Source organism: Apium graveolens, chromosome 9, assembly GCF_009905375.1.
Source record: "Apium graveolens cultivar Ventura chromosome 9, ASM990537v1, whole genome shotgun sequence".
Classification (NCBI taxonomy): domain Eukaryota; kingdom Viridiplantae; phylum Streptophyta; class Magnoliopsida; order Apiales; family Apiaceae; genus Apium; species Apium graveolens.
This window is the reverse complement of record NC_133655.1, coordinates 145745472-145757474: the sequence shown is the minus strand read 5'-3', so window position 1 is coordinate 145757474 and position 12003 is coordinate 145745472.

Below are 12003 nucleotides of genomic sequence, written 5' to 3'. Positions count from 1 at the left end.
AGACTTTAGAATAGTCTGTTGAGGAGCATGTCCTGAAGGACCTGCTGTATCAGCATCTGCAGTTGGAGCAGCATCACCAGTATCTCCAGCATTTGCAGCATCAGAACTTAAAGAATCAGTATCTTCTGATAAGACAACAGTGTGAGTAGCAATAGAGGCTTCAGCATCCTCTAATTGCTGATCTTGTTCTAAGTTCTGATCAACAACCAATCCTGATGCTCACCTAAAGTCTGATCATCAGCATCATGATTCAGAGAAGATGTTGTTGATAACTCTGGAGTTTGAACAGCATCAGGAACAGGTGTTGTAGAATGATTAGTTGCTGGTGGAGCTTCTAAGAAAAGTATGTCAAGCACAACCAGGTTCTGAATATCAATTTCAGCACTTAGGCCTGGATCAACAGGAGAGACAGACTTTTGAACAGGAGACACAGATGGTGTGTTGGCCTTTTCAGTAGCAGCTTCCTTAGATGGAGAAGAAGTGACTGGAGCAAATTCCTTGACTTGTGAGATCAGAGATTCCTGATCCCCTTCCTTAGCTGCTTCCTCTTCATCATCTGAAACTGGCCTTTTTGCCCTCTGTTTCTGGTATCTCTTTGTTGATTTGGATTCCTTGGGAGTTTCAGGAACTGTCATTCTTCTAAGCCTTTTGAGAAGCCTAGATCCCCCAATTCCAGAATCCTTCTGAGAAGTCTTTTTCTCAGCTTCACAGTAACAGTCTTTGAGGTGTTCCTCAGTATCAGATTCATCTCTCAAGGCAATCCTCCTTCTCTTTTGAGGTGTTTGAGGAACAGTCTTTTTCCTCTTTGGCTTGGAGGATGAAGGCTTCACAGTAGGTGCTGAGGCTGAGGGTTGATCAGTCTGTGAAGTGGAGAGATAGGATTTGAGATATGTCCTGAGGGTAGGTTGAGTAGAATGAGTGGTAGGTGCTGAGGATGATGGTTTTTGGGTGTTTGTGGTTGGTTGGACATCAGAGTAAACAGATCTATAAGTATCAGGATCAGTATTTACTAGGATCTGTTTTACAGACTGAGGAATCTGTAATGGTCTGACCACTGATTTCTTAGTGTCAGCATTTATCAGGTCATTAAAGTAGCGTTTTGCAACTTTAAAAGGAGGGGTTGAGGAACTGACTAATTGAGGTTCATCAGTACAAAAAGTATAAATAAGTTGACAGAATCTAGCAAAATAGACAACATTCCTATCCTCTGTCATCCTATCCCCAATAAAACCAATTATACCAGTTGCAAAATCAAAATGAGTTTGATGGATAATAGCATACCCTATGTGCTGACTCAGAATTGGAATAGCATCAAAATTCGAACATTTGTTCCTAAAAGCTTTGGTGATGCAGTCGAAGAAGAAGCTCCATTCTCTTCTGATATGAGCCCGTTTCAACTGCCCAAGTTTTGCCAAACTCCTTTCATACCCCAAATTTTCCATTAACTCCTGAAGAGCTGATTCTTCTGGAATTGAAAAGGTACAATCTTCTGGGAGATGTAGAGCTTTGCGTATTGTACCAGGAGTGACTACATAAGATGAATCACCCACTTCGAAAATAATACCGGGAGTGCCATGTTTACCACCATCATCAAAGTGCCCAGTCCGCCAAAACGTCAGAACTTGTTGACTTGAAAAGACTGGAGGCTGGGTCAGTGCATACCCAATCTCACTGTGTGCAAGAAGATCTTGCACAAAATGCAATTCAGATGGAGCTTCAGCATGATCAAAAATTGCAGCATAGTTGTTGGGAACAAACTTAGCTCCATCAATGAGTAAATCCTTAGGTGCCATGTGAAAAATTGAGATTTAAAAGTGCTTGTTAGGTGTTTGATAAAATGTCTGTATGAAAAACCAACGTGAGAGAAAGAGAGAGTAAAAGCAAGTAGAGAGAAAAAGTATGAAGGAAATAAAAGATTAAAGAAATCCTTTCTCTGTCGTACTTATACTCTAAAAAAAATGTTACCGTTGGACACCTGTCAGACATGCAGTAATAACGGATAGTTACTGGGCGCGAGAAAACAGTAATCATTACTTGCCCACTTGCCTGTTTTCAAGGAAAAACCGTTCCATTTATCCAGATATTCCATTAATCAAGGTGAAACAGTTTTAATTCAAAATTGAAACCGTTCCCACTGATTTAATTATTTTTCACTGCATCATTAATATTCTGAAAAGAAATCAAGTGAAAATGACCAAGATAAATCATATGAGTAAGTACTGATAAAGAGAAGTCAGAACTTAAATTAAAACAGAATTTATATGGTCATCAGAATATCAATCAGGATTTATCAATGCATTACAAAATAACTTAGAGACAAAATCTTGAAACAAAACAAATTTCATTAATATATCAAGAGAATACATTCATGAAATGGAAATTACATCAGTACTTATACAAGATTTCCCTAAGCTACTAAACCTAACATCAACAGCTTTAGTCCTAGCTAAGAAGCCTGACAAAGCTGATGATGAAGAAAAATAGGAAGAATATGAGATTAAATCATTTCTTCTTCCTACTCTCGACAAACAGAATGGCGAGTCAGATGATTCGCTCTTGCTGGCGGAGAGCTTCCAGCCTTTCCTCCTCCAATCGCTCTAGATGGCGATGGTAGTCTATATAGAAGAACAGGAGGTGGGTCAGTACCTCCTGTGGGACAGAGTCCCATACCTCATCAGGAATGGCCGTGACGTGCCATTCCTGCTGCCAGTCGGCACAGCTTAGCTCCATATTGAAGTTTTGGTAGTTCAAAAACATGTTGTATCTGACCATTGTGTTTTTGAAAGAAAACGTATGAAGGTAAGTTTGTGAGAAAGAATTTGATGGGAAGGTTGATGTGAAGAGGCTGTTTATATAGGCAAGAGAATGCCAGGAGACATAAAGGTTTTTAATGCTGACAGGTAGAATTAATTCTACCTCGTCTCCCCAGACTTGGAAAAAGAATAACATTCATTGGAAAGAGAAAACATGGTTGAATGCGCACAAGACACAAGTAAAAGTTGACTGTTCAAGTACGAGTACCATTAATCCTAACCATAGTGACTATTAATCTTCCACTTCACATGTTCTAGTTTGTACCGAGACTGTTATCAAATTTTATCCACAGATAAGTCAAGTAAAGACTTTAGACTGTAATATCAGAACTTAGACTTATTTCAGAACTTAACAGTCATCAGAACATAATTTCTTAACTCGAAAAAGGAATGCCTATCGAAGTAAATCCTCATACAAGTGCTGAGTTATACTCTTCAGAACTTAATCGTCAGAATATGCAACCAGAACTTGGCCTCAGTCTGAGAGAGAAAAGAATTATAGAGACATTCATTTGAAGTACCTGTTCTAGTTCTGACACCTGCATCAGGATTTCCAATTATCAAATCAGGTGTATGTGACTTTGTCCACTTCCTTGCAGATGGAAGGTTTTCTCTAGAACTGGATGCTCCCCCATGATCCATGCTGTCTTCATTTTCATTTTCTGATGCTCCCCCTGAAACTATGCTCTCTGAGTTGGATTCTTCAGAATTTAGATTTTCAGCACTATCAGAATTTGGCTTATCAGAACTTGACGAATCAGAACTTGAAGAGCCAGATGTATGTTTTGATGTTTCTTGAGATGTGGTAGGATCTTGAGTATGCTCCCCCTGCATAGGTGCATCTTCCTTTGACGTAGTCACCACAGTTTCAATAACATCAGAGTTTAATCCATCAGAGTTTACAGTATCAGGACTTAGACTGTCAGGATTTTCAGTATCAGAATTCGAGTCTTCATTTTCAAATCTCAGCTGATCATGGTCAATTAAATCTTCAAGACCAGTAATCTTCTTGTCATCAAAAGAGACATTGATAGATTCCATGACCACTTTTGTTCTCAAATTATAGACTCTGGAGGCTTTTGTGGAAAGTGGATATCCAACAAAGATTCCTTCATCAGCTTTTAAATCAAACTTGGATAGCTGTTCAGGATGAGTCTTTAGAACAAAACACTTGCATCCAAATACATGAAAGTATTTCAGATTTGGCTTCTTTTTCTTCACCATCTCATATGGTGTTTTTCCATGCTTGTTAATGAGTGTTGCATTTTGAGTAAAACAAGCAGTCTGCACAGCTTCAACCCAGAAATAGGTTGGAAGCTTTGCTTCTTCAAGCATTGTTCGTGCAGCTTCAATGAGAGTTCTATTCTTCCTTTCAACAACTCCATTTTGATGTGGAGTTCTAGGAGCAGAAAATTCCTGCTTTATTCCATGGTTTTTGCAGAACTCTTCCATTATCAAATTCTTGAACTCAGTGCCATTATCACTCCTTAAAATTTTCACAGAATCTTTGACCAGTTTATCCAGATGTTTGACATGATCAATCAAGATAGATGCAGTTTCACTTTTTGTGTGCAAGAAATACACTCATGTGTATCTGGTGAACTCATCCACTATGACCAACGCATACTTCTTCTTTGCAATAGACATGACATTTACTGGACCAAATAGATCAACATGTAGTAGATGATAAGGCTCAAGAATTGATGATTCAGTCTTGCTCTTGAATGAAGATTTTCTTTGTTTGGCCTTCTGACAGGAATCACACAGGCCATCAGGAGCAAATACTGACTTTGGCAGTCCTCTCACAAGATTTTTCTTGACCAGTTCATTTATATTGTTGAAATTTAAATGAGAGAGTTTCTTGTGCCAATTCCAGCTTTCTTCAATTGATGCTCTACTCATCAGACAAATTGCAGAACCATCAGTACTTGTTGAAAGCTTAGCTTCATAAATGTTACCACGCCTGTATCCTTTCAGAACAACTTTGCCTTTAGATTTACTCACAATTTCACAGTGTTCTTCAAAGAAATCGACATGATAACCTCTGTCACAGATTTGACTTATACTCAGCAGATTGTGTTTAAGTCTTGAGACCAGAGCTACTTCTTTAATTATAACATTTCCAAGATTGATATTGCCATATCCCAATGTTTTTCCAATGTTGCCATCTCCATAAGAAACACTTGGGCCAGCTTTCTCCACAAAGTCTGATAGCAGGGCCTTATTTCCAGTCATATGTCCTGAACATCCATTGTCCAGAACTAGAATATTTTTCCTGTTGCCCTGCAATCACAAAGACCACTAATTATTAGTTTTAAGGACCCAGACTTGCTTGGATCCTTTGGCCTTATTAAGTTTGTTAACATTTGCAGCGGATTTAGCATCAGAGTTTGTGTTAACATTTTTCTTATCAGAACTTAGACTCTCAGACTTTGAATCAGAATTTACACTAGAAGGAACAATGGAAACTTTCTTCAAAGAAGGTTTTATTTGATAATAATCATAGTACAAACTATGATATTCCTTACAAGTATAAATGGAATGCCATAAACTACCACAATGAAAACAAGGATTTTGTGGTTTGTATCTAACAGACTGACTCTTAACTCCTGATTTTGAAGGTAAGGAGTTAATATTCTTATTCTTCCTGCAAAAAGAAGCCAGATGGTTAGAACTTCCACAGTTATGACATATTTTCCTAGGAGCATCAGGAACAGGTTTATAATCATTGCTTTTATTCACACCTTCCTTTCCATTCCTATTTTTCCTAGGTGATTTTACCTTGTTTGCATTCTTAACATCTTTCAGCTTATGCTTAAGCTGCTTCTTTGTCATTAAGCCTATGCTCACTTCAGCTGTCTTTTCCTGTTTTAGTTTGTCAGAAGTTGATTCCTCTTTAACTTCTAATTTCTCATTTTCAGACTTTACAGTTACAAACTTAACAGGTTTTAACTTTGGCTTTTGCTTAACAACAAGCTTAATTTCTTCAGTTCCTTTATCATTCTTATCTTCTCCATAACCTAAGCCCTCTTTCCAGTTTCCACTACTTAGCAAATTTTGAGTTGTTTTGCCAGTGTTAGTCCAAGTCCTGATAATCTCTCTTTCCTTTTCTAACTCAGTTTTTAGAGATTCATTCATTTTTAGCACTTCATCCCTAACATAAAAAGCATCATCTCTATCCTTCTGAGTTTGATGGAACATGACTAACTCTTTTTCTAAAAAATCATTTCTTTTCTTAAATGCAAGATTTTCAGAATTTAATCTTTCACATGTTAAAGTTTGATCTCTATAACTAACAAACATGGTTTTAAGATATCTTCTCAACTCATTAATATCATCAGTATGAAAAGCATAAGTAGTCTGAGGTACCTTTTTTTCAGCAGCTTCAGAACTGCTCTCAGCACTTTCTTTATCAGCATTTGCCATCAATGCATAGTTCTCCTCACTTTCAGATTCTGAGGTGTCTGTCCAGCTTTTCTGCTTTGTGACAAGAGCCTTACCTTTGTCACCCTTTACCTTCTTGCAATCAGGAGATATGTGGCCATTCTCACCACAGTTATAGCATTTAACATTGGTATAATCTCCTCTATCAGACTTTCCTCCTCTGCCTTCAGATCTTCTGAAATTTTTTCTTATCAGAACTTATGCCTTTCCTGGAAAACTTCTTTCCCTTCCTGAACTTCCTATATGCAATCTTTGTGATTCCTTTCACCATAAGAGCACACAGCTTCATCATCTCCTCATCAGCATCAGTCTCAGGCAAGCTTTCAGAATCTGAGTCATCATCACTTTCAGAACTTGATGACTCAGTTTTAGACTTTATGACAAGAGCTTTACCCTTGTCTTTCCTTGAGGAAGCTGCTTTGGGGGATTCTTCTTCAGCCTTAAGAGCAACTGTCCTTGATTTTCCTCCTTTCCTCTTGCTTCTTTGTTCCATCTCAAGCTCATGAGTCTTGAGCATTCCATAGATTTCATCAAGAGTTGTTTCATCAAGATTGTAGTTGTCTCTTATTGTCGTTGCCTTCAAATCCCAGCATTCAGGAAGAGCTAACAGGAATTTAAGGTTTGAATCTTCAAGATCATACTCTTTATCAACCAATGACAAATCATTCAAAAGTTTGACAAATCTATCATATAAATCATTCAATGACTCATTAGTCCTTGAGTCAAAATGTTCATACTCTTGAGTGAGTATTGTCTTCCTGTTCTTCTTAATTGTGTCAGTTCCCTGACACCTTGTTTCCAAAGCATCCCATATCTCCTTAGCAGTCTTGCAGTTGATTACCCTGTTTGACATTACATTATCAATGGCACTATGCAGTAAGTGTCGTACCTTAGCATCCTTAGCAATTGATGCTATATCTTCAGCAGTATAATCACTCTTCTCCTTTGGTACGGTCTTTGTTGCTTCACCTGCAACTGCAACAGCGAGCTTGGTTGGTTTGTGAGGCCCTTCTTTGATTCTATCAAGGTATTCTGGATCTGTTGCTTCCAGGAACATGGTCATCCTTACCTTCCATATGGGATATTCAGATGGTCTCAGTATGGGAACTCTGATGGTCTCATATCGACTCTGAATTTGTGTCTTTGGTGGTTCCTCAGTTTTGGTAGGCTTAGTTGGAGTTTCTGTGTCCGACATGATTATGTTTGGATCTTTAACTGTATGTGTGTTAACATATAAGCTCTGATACCACTTGTTAGGTCACACACACTATAGAGGGGGGTGAATATAGTGTATAATACAATCAAATCGATATTTAATATATTAAGTAACAGAAAACAAACTTTATTGAAACAATAAACTCTGTTATAGTATGGAACTGTTACCTCTCAGTGATGAACATATATCACGAGAGCTTCTAGGGTTACAATGAATAATCTTCTCGAATATGATAACACTTATAGTGTAAACCCCATGTCTGTGTTTATATACTACACAGTTACAAGATAATCGCTAATTGATATGGAATATAATTATGCTTCCTAAAACATATCAATCAGATATCTTAATCAGATATCTTTTCATCCAAGTATTCCATTCTTCACGGAACTTCTTCTTCATGCATATCTCTTCTTATGTTTATCTCGATCTTCTTTCCTTTAATCAGCTACTGTCCTTATCTGATCGTCCTTCAGCACTTAAGTTCTGATATCTAACTTCTGATGATTATCTCCTGATAATATAAGTACTGATATCCTTAAGTCCTGACTTCCAGTATAAGTACGGATCAACAGTTAAGTACTGATTTGTCCTGTTAAATAAGATCTGAAATATAAACATAAATTATATTAGCCATGACATTATCAAATATATCTAACATTATTTATATTCGAATTATTTGATAATTAAATTATGAAAATTTGTTCTTGATGTTGTTGATGTGATTTGATGCTTCCATGTTGTAGAGTATGTTTTTCTGGTCAATTTGGTATATAATATGTTAGATTTTGAGTTCTGCATCATATAGAAAAGTGGCTTTGATTCTCGGATATGAAAATTAGGGTTTTGAAGCTTTGAATGTTCTTAATTGGATTTAGGCGTTTTTGCTGTGGGGGTTATTTGTTTAAATTGATTGCATGGTTAAGTAGATCGTTGTGCAACGAATCGAATGGTACCACTGGTTTTAACAGACGCTGTCGGGAAGGTGGTGATCGGAAAACGGGTCGAAACGGCGACGGAATTTTCAGGCAATGATTCCGGCTGTTTCGTTGATGTATTGAAAATTCTGGCTGTGTAAATGAGTTCCTGGCAACGTAGTGAACAATCCCTGTTGATTTGGTGTATTTCTGGGTCTGTTTTGGCTCGCCGGAAAAGCTCAGGATCGCCGTTAATGGCGATCGCCGGCGACCGGTGACGGGGCCGAGGACAAAGTGCAAGTAGGTCCCCTGAGTTTTGCAATATTTTCATTCCAGTCCCTGTACTTTCAGAATTGTATAAAAACAGGATTTCTGTTTTGTTTATTTTCAAAAATTATATTTTCTTTTTATAAAATTTTCAGAAACTGATTTTAATTATTTTAAAATTCAAAAATTTATTATTATTTTTTAAAATTTATTTTTAATTACAAAATAAATCTTAATTATTTAATTAGTTAATTTTAGTTGATAATTAATTATTTAATTGGTCAATTGATTTAAATATTAATTGATTAATTAATTTAATTAGTTATTAATTAATTTTAATTGATAATTTAATTAGATTTAATTATTTATTTTTGATTTAAAAATTCCGAAAAATAAATTCGAGTTTTAAAATATTATTTTAAATTATTTTCCAAGCTCGATAATTTTTATAAAATTATTTTCGAGTGTTCGAGCCTTATTATTTAATTATTAAGTGATTCGGAGACCCGTTTTATTCCGAAAAATGTTCAAAAATTCATAATAAATCAACCGTTTGTCCGTTTAATACGAAGCGAACGCATACAGACTCAGAAAAATATTGCGCTTCCAATAAAAATACTTTTGAGACTTAATTTCTTTTGTATTACAATGTCATTTGATTTGTGTATCAGTTTGAGACGATATTTGATCGATAAATGTTAATATTGAATTGATTTTAATTCTGAACGCCTTAGAACGTATCTTTTAATGATCTGACTTATGTGTTACATGAAATATGTGATTATGTGTTATATGAATGCCATGACTAGGTGTTGCGTGATATGCATGCTATCTGTTTACAGTTTTAAAATGCCATGCTAGTTATAAACGATCGGGTAGATGTCCAGACGTATAGTTACGTCGATTGAGTTTGGTTCTGTCAATTAAGATAGTTCTTTTGTTTATAGAATCGAGTAGCAAGGAGTGCAGTCAAGTGTTAGACGGAGATAGTAGCCATCAGTTATAAGCTGAGTTATAGTAAGAGGTTATCGAGCATACCAGGCAAGTACCCCTAACTTCACTTATTGTTCAAGTGACGGTTATTTTGAATCATATTATGCAAGTATCTCTATCTTCATTTATCATTCCATTGGTATTGACTCTGAACTTTATTCTTTCAATTTCCATACTATTCTAAGTTCAGAATAGTTAAACGTTTTATATTTTGCTATAAATTACTCTATACAGTAGAACATTGAATTGAGATTAGCGAATAACTAATTGTTCTAGTTATTTCGCCATCGATTGTTGAGATAACTCTGGACCATGAGAAATGGGGAGTTATATGGTTAAGGATGTCCTTTGATTCGGCTCCTTTGATCAAAATGTTTTATGGGTTGGATGAATGCGTAAGTGATCGGGACGGACGGTCCAGCGGAGGGCTATTTCTATGTGTTGTATGAAATATTATGACACCATTTTTGCCACAGGCAGGTATATTGCCTTTTTATTTGAGTACTCATATTTTGGGGACATGTTTCTATGAATCATGACCTTGTGCTATCACACGGGCTGATCAGCATGTGATAGTATGTTCGTCGGAGTTAGATTCCAATCTAAAAATTATCATTTATTGTTGATAGCTTGTGAAGCTTTATTATTGATCAAATATTACTGCTTTCATCACTTTTGTTCAGTTATTATCAGAATGTGGTTTATCATTTCAAGTACATTTTATATTACTTGCTGAGGATTTCTTTCGCTCATACTTGTTTATCAATCTAATCTTTCAGCTAAGCCAGAGCAGGCTTGAGATCCGGGTTTGGTCAGAAGTCGAGTGCTTGTAAATAGTGGTGTGTATTCCAGGTAGACTGTTTTGGGACGCTTGGATAGTCTAGAGGTTTGTAATAAAATTTGAATAATCTGTAAGACCAATTAGACTATGGTTTGTAATAACAGTTGGTTTGTATTAGTGCCTGTTCCATACTATAACCTGTGATCGATCCAGTGCAGGTAAAGGGGTCGTATTTATTATATTATTCCGCTGTGATTATTTTATTACAGTTTAGTGGCAAGTGACCCCAAATCTAGACCCCGGGTTTGGAGGGCGTCACAGGTTGGTATCAGAGCTACAAGTTATGGTCACTGAAACAGGCTTAGGATTGTCATAAATGAGTCATAGGAAGATTACATAAGATAGGCGCGTGTAGTTTAGCTTTTATAGGATTAAATTTAGGTTATTGGGTTAGGTTATAGTTAAGTTATTTAAGTTCCCTGTTTTGCGTTTAGCTTTAGGCCTTGTGTCATTGCCCTGCTATTTTGTTGGTTTAGTTAAGATTTTAAGCAAGGATTTAAAAAGTTTGGATAATTCGGAGTAATTTTCTTTGTGTTATTATTCTTGAGATAATAAGCAGGATTATGTGATAATCATGTCGCTTGTGTTAATATGGTAGCAAGTTCATGATATTTTGGGAAGAGATACTGTTTGCAAATTTTGATATGCTAAGGAATTGCTACAGATTTGACACAATGCTTGACAGATTATTATATATGTTGCTTGTTTCTTACCAGAGTAATGGCACCAAAGAGAAGGAATAATTCAGGAGAGGATAGTATCGAGAGCCGTACAGATCCAGCGATTATCCAGATGTTGGGACTAATGCAGCAGCAGATGTTACATCTTACGCAGCAGCAACAACAGCAGCATCAGCAACAGTAGCAGCAAGCAGCAGCACCACCTGCAGTGACTTTTAAGCAGTTTCAAGCAGTGAAGCCACCTGAGTTCAAGGGAAGTGCTGATCCTGTGGAAGCCAATGCATGGCTCAAGGAAATGGAAAAGGCTTTTGAATTACTCGGAGCTGGAGCTGAGCAGAAGACCAAGTTTGCAAGTTACTTTCTGAAGGGTGAGGCGAACTATTGGTGGGAATCCACACGAGCATTGGAAAGAGGTGAGTTTATAACCTGGGAGCGATTCACAGAGCTGTTTCTGGAAAAATATTTTCCGAGGTATATGAAGAACCAAATGGAGATCAAATTTTTGAATCTGACCCAGGGTGATCTTACTGTGGCTGAGTACGAGGCTAAGTTTACTGAATTGGCAAGGTTTGTGCCAGACCAGGTTGATACAGATGAAAAGAAAGCAAGAAGGTTTGAGCAGGGATTGAAATTTTGGATTCAGAACAGAGTGGCCATGTTTGAGTTGACTTCATATGTGGCAGTAGTTCAGAAAGCAATGGTGATCGAAAGTAAGAGTGACATGTCTTAGAAAGGAAAAGATGGGAAGAAAAGAAAGATAGAAACCTCAGAAGGAGGTCAGCAGCTAAGTAAGTTCCAGAGCCGTTTTAACATAAGGCCAGAATTTCAAGGT